Source organism: Lithobates pipiens, unplaced genomic scaffold (genome assembly GCF_037356315.1).
Source record: "Lithobates pipiens isolate NorthernLeopardFrog02 unplaced genomic scaffold, aLitPip1_a1.2 Scaffold_10, whole genome shotgun sequence".
NCBI lineage: Eukaryota > Metazoa > Chordata > Amphibia > Anura > Ranidae > Lithobates > Lithobates pipiens.
This window is the reverse complement of record NW_027507686.1, coordinates 87,699,858-87,712,068: the sequence shown is the minus strand read 5'-3', so window position 1 is coordinate 87,712,068 and position 12,211 is coordinate 87,699,858. Positions and strand designations below refer to the sequence as shown.

The 12,211-nt window shown below is 40.8% G+C and overlaps 1 protein-coding gene across 1 annotated transcript in view; it reads right to left on the bottom strand.

Moving 5' to 3' along the window:
• PC (pyruvate carboxylase) overlaps nt 1-12,211 on the bottom strand; it is a 939,549-nt gene that overhangs the window by 905,423 nt on the left and 21,915 nt on the right. The window lies entirely within an intron of this gene.

The following is a 12,211-nucleotide window of genomic DNA, read 5'->3' as shown; positions in this document are numbered from 1 at the left end:
TACTCTTGAACTTGTTCCAAATTTATTCTGTTACAGACTTGAAGTGATTGTAGCTGTATTAGTATAAAAAAGTATCACGGACAGTACTGATATTTTTTGTTAAAGGAATCTAAGTTGAGGTATTGTCTAATTGTCTGATTCACACCGTTGTCTGATTGTCTGCACCGCTAGGTGGCAGTCAAGCATGGTACATTGTTTTGTTTTCATAGGAAAATGAAATGTACGGAGCAATACCTAGTTAACCCTTGGGTGGATCATATGGCAGGATGGACAGAAAGCCGGTTTGGGTATTCTGAGAACTTTGGATCCATTATTGATCCAGACTTACCTGAGTAATCTCAAACCTCATTTAGTGGTCCCAGTCAAACAAATGATTACTGAATGGTCAACACTTTCTAGAACTGACTTTGGCAAAGCTCTTTCACAGAAAGATGCAGCAGGTTGTTTTGATATACCAAAGCCGTCGCCTGTCTCCACGCAACATTTCCAAGGGAATACGAAAGGAAATTTTAGAGGCAGATTTAAAGGCAGAAATGGAAGAGGGATGAGTCGCTCTACTAACAATGGATATTTCAATTGCGGTGCTGAGGATCACTGGGTGAGTCAGTGTCCTCACCCCACCGCTACTCAGACTCCCGATTCCAGCTCTGTCCCTAACCAGGCACAACAACCACAGGCATCCATCCAACAAGGTCCAACATTTCCATACAAATGGGGAAATCAACAATGGTGGGGCCCGAAGGGTAGTGTCCCAGCTTTTCCTTTTGTCTCAGATGATTTCACTGACAGTCCAATGGTTGCTATTTCAATAAATGGGAGACTCCTCCCCTATCTCGTCGATAGCGGGGCCACTAGGAGTACTATTTGTGAAGATAATTTCAGAGGCAAATGGGAACCAGCAGAACCCTCTTTGGGAATTAATGGGATACTGACAAAAAACATATAGGACTCCACCCCTACCAATAGAAGATGATGAAGGGTACACCATATGCACACATTCTTTTAGGATAATACCAAGGTGTCCTGTAAATTTGTTGGGAAGAGTCTTGTTTGGACCACTAGGAATCACAATTAGAACCAACTCAGAAGGAGGTCTAGACATTTCCTCAGATAAAATCACTATAGTAGCATGCAAACCAGGTTTATTGATGCTGTCACAACAAAATAGTGAAGAAGATTTTGAGGATATAGACCCCCAGGTCTGGTCTACATCAGATCTGGATGTAGGACTTGTTTCATGCACACCATACAAGGCCACTCTCAAAGAAGGTGCATTTCCTATCTATCACAAACAGTATCCACTCTCTAAAGAAAAGATGGATGGCATAGTGCCAATGGTGAAAAAGTTTCTGCAGGATGGAATCCTGGAGGAAATTATTTCTCCATACAACACACCTGTTAACCCTGTAAAGAAGCCGGATGGCTCCTTCAGATTTGTACAGGACTTGAGGGCCATAAATGACCTCATAGTCCCAATAGCACCCATTGTACCTGATGTTCCATCACTACTGTCCTCCATTCCACCAACAGCCAAATGTTTTACTGTAATTGATTTAAAGAATGCTTTTTTCTCTGTCCTTGTAGACAAGGAGACAAGGCCACTCTTTGCTTTTACTGTGTCGATTGACCAACACAATCGCCAGTTTACCTGGTGTAGAATGCCCCAGGGATATATAGACTCACCTGTGGTCTATTCTATAGTACTCCAAGCCACCCTCAGGCCTTGGACTGCCCCTCATGGTTCTGTACTGCTGCAATATGTTGATGATCTTTTGATTTGTAGTTCTTCAGAGGAGGACTGCCGAGCTGATAGCCTATCCTTATTGAAATGGTTACATACGTGTGGTCACAAAGTGTCTAAGAAAAAATTACAATGGTGTAAACAGGAGGTTGAGTACCTAGGGTTTGTGCTGTCTCCGGGAGTTAGGAAAGTCAGTCACAAAAGAACTGTTGCTATAGTGGGTCTGCCCCGTCCACTTACCAAGAAAGACCTGCTAACCTTTCTTGGAATGATTGGTTACTGCCGCCAATGGATACCTGACTGTTCTTTCTATGACAATATATTGAGACAAGCAACCCTCTCTGAAATGTCTGACATTGTAAAATGGTCTAATGAAATGTTAAATGCTTTTACAATGTTGAAAAGTGCAATGGTTACCAGCCCAAGCCTCGGTCTCCCTGATTTTAGCAAAATGTTTCACTTGTTTGCTAGGGAAAATTGCAGAACCATGGCAGGAGTACTGGCCCAGGAACATGGTGGGAGACTGCGCCCTGTAGCTTTTTTCTCAAAGGTGGTTCCAGTACAGGTGCAAGGCATGCCTGCTTGTCTCAGAGCGTTGGCTTCTTGTTCTATGATTGTAGAGTTGGCAGCACCATTTACCTTGGGCCATAACACTACTTTACACACCTCACACAACGTTACCACACTCCTCAAAACTTTACATACTCAGCATATGTCAGCACAAAGATTGAGTGGGTATGAAGTCATCCTCCTGTCCAATACAAACCTGAAAATAAAAAGTTCAAACAAACTCTGGCCCAGCTCCAATTTTGAATGCCTTATTAGGTCTTAAAAGGAGAACAGGATGACTTACCACCACCTCATGACTGTACACAATCAATACATCAGGACACTTCACCTAGAGCAGATATGCTTTCAGTACCAATTCCTACTGCACAAACAGTTTTTGTTGATGGCTCTTGCAGCAGACCAAGTGATAATGTCTATCATGCAGAATATGCTGTTGTCCAACTGCCTGATACTGTCCTCGAGGCCAATCCAATACCCTATCAGTCTGCACAAGCTGCTGAATTGATAGCATTAACCCGTGCATGCCAGCTGTTTGCAGGAAAAGAGGTAAACATTTACACCGATTCCAGGTATGCTCATGGTGTGGTTTGGGACCATGGTGTAATATGGCTTCGCAGAGGATATGTGGCAGCAGATGGAAAGAGCATCTCACACATTGACCTAGTCACAGCATTACTAGATGCAATTCAGTTGCCTTCAAAACTAGCTATCATGCACTGTAAGGCACATACAGGCCAAATGACTGATATAGCCAAAGGTAATGCACTAGCTGACAGAATAGCTAAAGAAGCTGCATCTACACAAAAGGCAAACATTCAAATGCCCATGCTAACACCTCAGCCATATTCCCTGAAAGAGACACATTGGCTCACGGAACTACAAGCTTTTGCCACCCCTGATGATATTGCGCAATGGAACTGTGATGGGATGGTACAAAAGGATCCTAAAACAGGATTAATCTGCAAAGAGGGGAAGCCGTGTATTCCTGTTGCTAGCGCCCCCCTGTTCATTGCGCAATACCATGGACTGGGTCACAAGGGATGGCAGGCCACATGTGAACTTCTAGATTTTTTCATTGCAGGATTACCTAATCTAGTCAAAGCTTTTGTAAGGAGATGTGTCACTTGCATTAGGAACAATCCAACAAACCCAAAGAAATCAAAGCATGAACATCTTGAGTACCCAACAACACCGTTTACCCATTTACAGATAGACTTTACACATATGCCCAAAGAAGGAAAGAAACAACAATATCTTTTGCTCATAGTGGACATGATGTCACGCTGGCCAGAAATTTTTGTCAAAATTTTTTGTCACCAACAATGAAAACGCACAAACTGTAGTGAAGATCCTCACACAGGAAATTATTCCTAGATGGAGATGTCCATTGCAAATAAATTCAGACAATGGCCCAGCTTTCACAGCTAAAATCTGCCAAGATCTTGTAAAAGTACTAAAAATAGACTGGAAATTTCACCTCCCCTACCATCCACAGAGTTCAGGAATTGTAGAGAGAATGAATAGAACAATTAAAGACAGGATAAGGAAAGCTACGGGTGGGAATTTTGGCAAGTGGAAAAAAGTTCTCCCAGCTGTATCAGCTGAAATCAGAATGACCCCTCACAGTGTGACGGGTTATTCCCCCTTTGAGGTACTCATGGGTAGGCCATTTCCCACACCGTGGGCTAATCATCCCTTGATGGTAGAGAAAGGTTTTTTGGAACAAATACAGGAGGAATATGTAAAAAAACTGATTGAAACTCTTGATATTGTCGAAAGAAGAGTTGCTCGCACCTCTCCTTCTTCACAGGTACCAACCCACCTGTTCCATGTCAGTGATCAAGTTGTGGTCCAGAGGCTTCAGAAAGGTCGAAAGCCGCAAGAGGTTCCATTCGGACCAGTGACCAAAGTGGTAGCCGTCACCAGGACCGCCATCCTTACAGAGGAAAGTCCTACTTGGATCCATGCCAGCAGAGTAAAGAAGGTTGATCTAAGCCCAGGAATTCAAGAAAGGCTGAAAAGAGGTGAAGCAGGTGTTTTAAGTCCTCAAAAGACAAGCACAGACATAAAGGACAGTGACATCATTCATTTCACCACAGACTTCTGGGAAGGCCTTTTGCCTTCTGGTGATGTTTCTACTTCTGATCTTTGTCCCAGTGTGGATAATAACTAACTGTATCTTTCATCCTGATGACTTAGGTGCCTTGAAACTCATATGTGGTAAAAGCGAAACATACACCAACCATACTGACTTTCACCTCAGAAATCGCAGTAAAAGAGATGTCTCTAATGAATTGATCAAAGAAACAAGTTTTTCTGGAAAAATGTTACTGTTAAAATTTAAATATGCTTATGCTAGAAAGTCAGGATATGAAAAATGCTGGATTTGTAGTAAGTTGCACCCAGAAACTGCTAAGATCCCACTTTTAGCTGTCCCTCTAAACCTCAAGTCATTATTGGAAAATACTCTAGTCTTAAGTATTAAGAATGTCTCAGAAGGGTACCGCAATCAGAGTATTATGTTTTACACTTTTAGGAAGGACACATGAACCCGAGTGGTGTGTTCAGTTAGGCAATACATCCAACGGAATAGGTATGTGTTCCAAGTCTGTATTTAACATTTCAAAGGGTATTCCCTTCCACACCAGTAACATTATCATAGGTCATATGTGTAGTTACAAAAATCAATCCCTTAACAACACCATTAGTGAACTTACTACATACAGGAACACAACCTCTGGGATACTTGTGAGTAAACTTGTTAGTGCTGCATTTGAGGCTGGAACTGAGCCCCAACGTAGTTCTCCAAGAAGTTTTTCATTGGGAAACAATACATACGTATGCAGAGTGAAAGGATGGTGTTATTTAGCACAGTTGGTACCAGTCATGTCAGCCCTAGGCCAGAATCAGGAACATCACATACAAGTTACTTCAAGTCCAGTACATAGGTTAACTTATAAATACAAGAGAGAAAACCCACCTATGTTTTCTACTTCAGATAAGTCATGGACATGGTTTCCATCCTGGACAGGATGGGGCATAACCATGATGGACAAATTAAATAACTACACTAGTCTAATAAATTATGTTATGGAAAAAAAAAACTCCCAAGATATAGGACTACTCAATGTCGAGCTCAAAGCAATTAGAAGACAACTAGAGTTACACGTATTGGCTATTGAAAGCATGAGTGCAGCTCTGACAGGTTTATGTGAAATGACCCAAGATTATGAATGTTGTACATGGTTTCACAATACCAGCCTGGAAATCCCAGACTACTATGATGTTATTAGTCAACACCGAACACAGGTAAATGAATTAATGAAACAAGCAAGGGACATAGGTAATTATGGATGGAACCCCTTTTCTAGTTTGGGTTTAGGTGGAATTTTTTCATGGTTAAAGGACATAGTGATTATGATAATCATAGTACTATTGTTAGGATTGATAGGCTACCTGATTTTTAAGCTTATTCTACTTTGTATTAGCAAATGTACTACACCAGACCAACCTTCTCACGCATATACACAATATCTGCAGCTTTATGTAAATGAATATAACAAACGTAGCAAGAACCGTAGATTTCAGGAGGCTGCAGATCTGTAGAAAGTCATTCCATGACTTAAGAGGGGGTTGAAAGGTTATGTTAAGCATCCATCTTGTTTCTGTCAGCCATCTTAATATTCACAAACTTCCATTTTACAATATGTACAGTTTAAACACCCCTTTAACTTCTCAGATAACTGTCTCAACATGAGATTCTTCTAACTCATTTGTTCTCACACACATTTTCTCAGCATTCCTTTAGCTCTTATCTTTTTCTCATATTAATTTAGCTAGCTTAGAACAAAGAACAATAGCGTTTTGTCTTGACCAGCTGTAATCGTCTTGATGTCTACTGCGCATGTCTTATTCTGTGCGACGTGAAATTTACTATATCAATCGCTTTGTAATAACTCAATACAATTAGTTCTTGAAGGACGCCATGGTGTGTGTGTGGTTTTATTTGCCCTTCGAGAATTGATTCCAGAGCGCTCTGAATTTATACAATACATTGGATCTAAGGTCTGAGAGGTTGAAGGGACCACCCTAGACACAGGATTAACCCTTTCAGTGGTCTTCCTTGAAACTTAGTATTTGCCTTCTGTATAGAATTGGCTTCCTTTCTGCCATAGCTAGATGTGAAGGTATTTCCCTATGAGATACTCACGGAGTAGAGTGGGAACTAGAGGGTAAGGATATCTGGTAGGAGTATGCAGTAATCCAGTTGTAGACTGCCCTGCAATTAATTATTTTAGCCAAAAGGGCAAGATGAAGCACATTAAATTACTTATAAAAAAGACTCTAGGTGGAAGTGGCGTTAAAGTTTGTAATCAGGGGTGTGATATAATGCCTGATCACCCATTTGATATTGAGCTTTGAGTGGCCTAATCTTAACACCAAATTTGAAAAGTTTACATTGTGTAGTGAACAAAGTCAAAACATAGAACCATTTCATAAAGTAACTGACAATGACCTCATCTTGGATCTGTCTCTTTTTCCAACATATATATATATATATATATATATATATATATATATATATATATATATATATATATATATATATATATATAAGGGGGATACAACATTATTGGAAGAGCGAACATCTCCCAATCGCATAACCAGCCAAAGCCAGACAGCAGCACAGTGGCTTATACCGTGGAGGTCTATCCACCCCAACTGTGGCAAGATTTCTGGTGAGGGCAACCACATTACCAAACACTGAGAAGCGCACCGGGGGGGTTTGCTCTACTGAGAATATTAAGCATTCCTGCACTAGTCACCTTTCTCTATATTTATGTGGGACTTTTTATCAATTGTCTTTTATGTAATTTTTTTGATCATCAACTTATTTATTAACTGACACTTTTTATAGTCATGTGTAATTATTTGCATAATATATAAGGGATTCATATATATCTTTTTAATAGTTGATTTATTCACCTAGGGGTTTAATTCAGCATTTTGCTTTGGCACATTTTTTCATAAGGTTTTCTATGTATGAATTTTGGGGTCTTAGGCACATAGTGCATATGTGTCTGCGTGTGTGTGTGTGTGTGTGTGTGTGATATTTTTGTTTTTTATCACATATTTCATCAAATTAATCACATCATGAATTTCCACTCATTTTTTTACCAAGTTAATAGATGGTATTATATGCATAATTTATGTATCACGTTTAGGCTATCCTTTTCATATAGAGTTGTACACACCAAAGGATTTATCTTCATTTTGTTTTTTTCACAGTGTTTTATCACGACACAGGTGGTTTAGGCATAGCTCCAGAATCTACTCCCCTTTTTATTTTCAGTCACATCATCCTCCCCCCAATTCTGGGAGGAGGTATTAAGTAGAGGCAGCTCTTACCCATTTCCCTGTTCCTAGTCTAGTCCATAGCACAACTTCATTTTGTTTTCTTCAAGTGACCTCATCTTACCTGCTCCACAACATTGGACTGAAAAAATATCCAGGCTTTGACTGCCACAGTTGGCATACCCCCAAAAGGTGTCTTCAAAAGCTGGGTTCTATACTGATAAACCAAGGCACTGGACCCATACAGAACCCTGCAGTTAATACTAGCTACACACTATCAGTTCTGAATGAAAAAAGGGTAGGACCTCGCCAGTACTAACTATCCAAGAGATGCCCTCTTGCGAAGCTATTGTGTTCTGACATGGTGACTGCCCCTCCCCCAGAACACACTGGTCAGTGCTCACTGCTGTACACACAGGCCGATTCGCGGCACCCAGGATTTTTACCATGGTAGCACCAATTCAAATACACTGCTTCTGTGCAGGCATTAGAAGGCAGTGAAGCTGGCTGAAAAGTTCTAAAAAAAAAAAAAAAATTATAATATAATGAAGTGAAAACTAGGGGCTCACAAAGTGAGGTAGGGTTGTAGGGAAGGTGCCCCAAGGGAGTCAGGTACTCTAAAGCTTGCTAATGTCTAATCACCCAAAAGGTAAAAGCCTATAGCACATGGCGTAAGAATAAGGTGTCTGTGTCCTGTACCGTAAGTTATGTAGTTTTAGTATATTTAAATGTGCAACATATTTAGTAAAATGAGTAATAGCTACATATTTTGTACTAAACATTTTTTTCCTATTTATCCTGAGTACAGGGATCCCAAATATGTTTAACTTTTGATATATATTGCATGTCAATTTAGAATGGTCAACATTTTTAGATTTCTAGATATTAGCCCTTTCCAGTACAATGTCTATTTCACCGACCTGTCTGGGACAACATTAATGAATACAAGAGCCATTGCAAATAGGTCATCTAAAAAAAAATCTGTCTGTACAACCAGCATCTCTGCTAGGAATATGACAGCTCTGAACCCAAAACATTCTCAGCCAGAAGGAGGTTGGGAATAGCTGCTCCTGATCCTTTACACCCTTGGTCATTCTTCAGACATGCATAATTCTGAACCCCAGCCCATGGTGTGGGGTTCTCCTTACCCTCTCAGTTATTGAGCTCACCTTGTGCCTTTGTGAGAACACTAAATGGGAGAGGGAGCAGTACCCTACGCCATCACCAGGCCATTCACATATGGGAGTGATTAGGTGGCTGTGCAACTGCCCAGATCACTACTACAATGATACGCACAGACATATTTAAAAGAAACAAACCCACAGTTGCAATATCTGCCATAGGATTGTTTTATTTCCCTGCACTGCAGCATAGCTATGGCAGTAGCAGTGCAAGGGTTAGTTGTGCCCATGATTTGATGAGCAACACCACAAAGCAGTTACCAATCAAATCAAACCAATCAAATCTTCCAGGCACCCCCCATTGCTGTTTAAAGTTCCCCATGGTGATCAGGACAACACCTCCTGGGGGTGCTGCAGCCACAAACGTTAAACCCTTATAACCCTTGACCCTTGTCCCTGTAATGGGCACCATGTCAAGAGAATGCATACATAAGAATAGCGGTCAGGAATGGGTTAAACAAATCAATTTTCAAAAATAAATACACCATGATTGAGTTACATTTTTGAGGATTTTCTACTCATTCCTTCAAAAGAGGTTTGGTCTGTACTTTAAGCGGATGTTGTAAAAAAAAAAAAAAAAAGCACTAGTGTATTTGTAAAGAAGGACTGTTGTATTTTGAATTTAAGCAAGTGGAACCATGACATTGCAAAGTCTTAACGGTATGTTTCAAATTTTCACCATGTAGTATAATGAACTTGTGATCATAGCACATTTTTACCCTGGTTTGTAAAAGATTCACCACGCATTACTGCAACATTAGTACTGGACACAAATGTGATATGTTAGGGCTACATTTCTTTAACCAGCTAAGTTGGAGCAAATTTACAATTTCTGCTACCTGCTTGTTAACTTAGAAAAAAAATAATATTACTACATATTACTTATGATGGCAAAAAGGAACACATTTTTCTCCTCCTTTTGGGCATTAGGAAGATTTTTTAAAGACAAAACAAAACAACTAATAACTAGAAAAATTATACTTGTTTTCCAAAGTTCTATCATTATACTAAAGTTAAATTTCTGGTAGAAGGTTTGGTGAAGTTTTTTGCAAATATAGTTGCATTTACAGGTTGAAAAAAAAGACAAGTCCATCTGCCAATAAAAAAAATTAATTAAAAACATATATAACTCATACAATCCCATGTGAAAGGTAAAAAACCCCAGCAAAGCATGATCCAATTTGCTACAGCAGGAAAAAAAAAAAAAAACTCCTTCCTGATCCCCCGAGAGGCTAATGGATTTTCCCCGGATCAATTTTACCTATAAATTTAGTACCCAGTTATATTAGGAAAGAATCCAGCCTTTTTTAACCACTTCCCGACCAGCGCACGACGATGTACGTCGACAGAATGGCACGGGCAGGCATATTGTCGTACAGGTACGTCCAATATTCGATGCCGCCCCGCCATCGGGAGCGCGCCGGCGCGCTCCCGCACTGGTCGGGACCCCCGTGAGTCCGGTCGCGGGACCCGCGGACTCGATCGCCGCGGGCATCCCCGCGATCGTCTCACGGAGCGGCCGAATAGAGCAAATGCTGTGTAAACAACATTTGTCTATTCTGCCTAGCAACTAGTGACGCTGATCTCTGCTCCATGTGATTGGAGCAGAGATCAGTGTACACTAAATGAAAGCCCAACCCCCCCACAGTTAGTAACACTCCCCTAGGAACACTTAACCCCTACACTGCCACCCACTGGTTAACCCTTTCACTGCCAGTGTCATTTACACAGGAATCACTGCATTTATATAGCAGTGATTACTGTATAAATGACAATGGTCCCAAAAATGTGTCAAAAATGTCCGATGGGTCCCCCACAATGTCGCAGTCACAATAAAAATCGCTGATCGCCGCCATTACTAGTAAAAAAAAAAATAATAAAAAATTATTAATAAAAATGCTATAAAACTATCCCTATTTTGTAAACGCTATAACTTTTGCGCAAACCAATCAATAATCGCTTATTGCGATTTTTTTTACCAAAAATATGTAGAAGAATACGTATCGGCCTAAACTGAGGGAAAAAAATGTTTTTTTATATATTTTTGGGGGATATTTATTATAACAAAAAGTAAAAAATAATGCGTTTTTTTCAAAATTGTCGCTCCATTTTTGTTTATAGCGCAAAAAATAAAAACTGCAGGGGTGATCAAATACCACCAAAAGAAAGCTCTATTTGTGGGAAAAAAAGGACGTCAATTTTGTTTGGGAGCCACGTCGCACGACCGCGCAATTGTCAGTTAAAGCGACGCAGTGCCGAATCGCAAAAAGTGGTCTGGTCTTTGACCAGCAAATTGGTCCGGTCTGAAAGTGGTTAAAGCAATCCACTGAGCTGCCCAGAACCACCTCTGGAGGGAGTCTATTCCACATTTCCACAACTCTTACTGTGAAGAAACCTTTTTTTTCATATTTGGAGATAAAAAAAATGTTTTTCCTCTAGAACAAGAGTGTCCCCCTGTCCTCTGTGATGACCTTAATGTGAATAACTCAACACTAAGTTCACTATATGGACCCCTTATATGTATTTGTACATGTTGATCATATCCCCCCTTAATCTCTAATAAATTCAGTCCCTCTAATCTTTCCTCATAGCTGAGTTCCTCCATGCCTCTTATCAGTTTGGTTGCCCTTCTCTGCGCTCTCCATTTCTGATATCCTTTTTAAGAACTGGTGCCCAAAACTGAACTGCATATTGTAAACGAGGTCTTACTAATGATTTGTGGAGAGGCAAAATGTTATCTCTCTTTCTGGAGTCTATACCTCTCTTAATACAAGAAAGGACTTTGCTTGCTTTAGAAACCGCAGCTTGCATGCTATTATTAAGCTTATGATCTACCAAAACCCCCAAATCCTTCTCCACTATTGATTCCCCCAGTTGTACTCCCCCTAGCATGTATGATGCATGCATATTCTTAGCTCCCACATGCAGGGCTCAAGTCCTGCGGGAACGCATGGGAACGGAGTTCCTGTACTTTTTCCACAACAGGAACTCAGTTCCCGTTAGCAGCCGTGTCCTGCAAGACTTTGAAGTATGTGAGGTGTGTGGCAGGTGCTACACTAGCAGCCGCCGACACAGCTCGCAATAGTAAGTGCCGCACACCTGACCATTCAGGCATTGCCAGTAAGGGGCCCCATGACAGCTTCCGCTTCGATCTACCTGTCAATCACAGCAAGCTGATGGGTAGATCCGGTCCCTGCTGCTAAGAGATTGTATTTAGTCAGGCCTCTTGTGATGCGCTCCTCCCCGCCGGCCCCTCCTGATTTTCTGTTGCCCCCCCAGTCTCCTGCATACTTGCTCTGTGTGTCCCACTGAATCCCCCCCTCCTCTATCTTCAATGCCATATGATGAGAGAAGACAGAGGAGG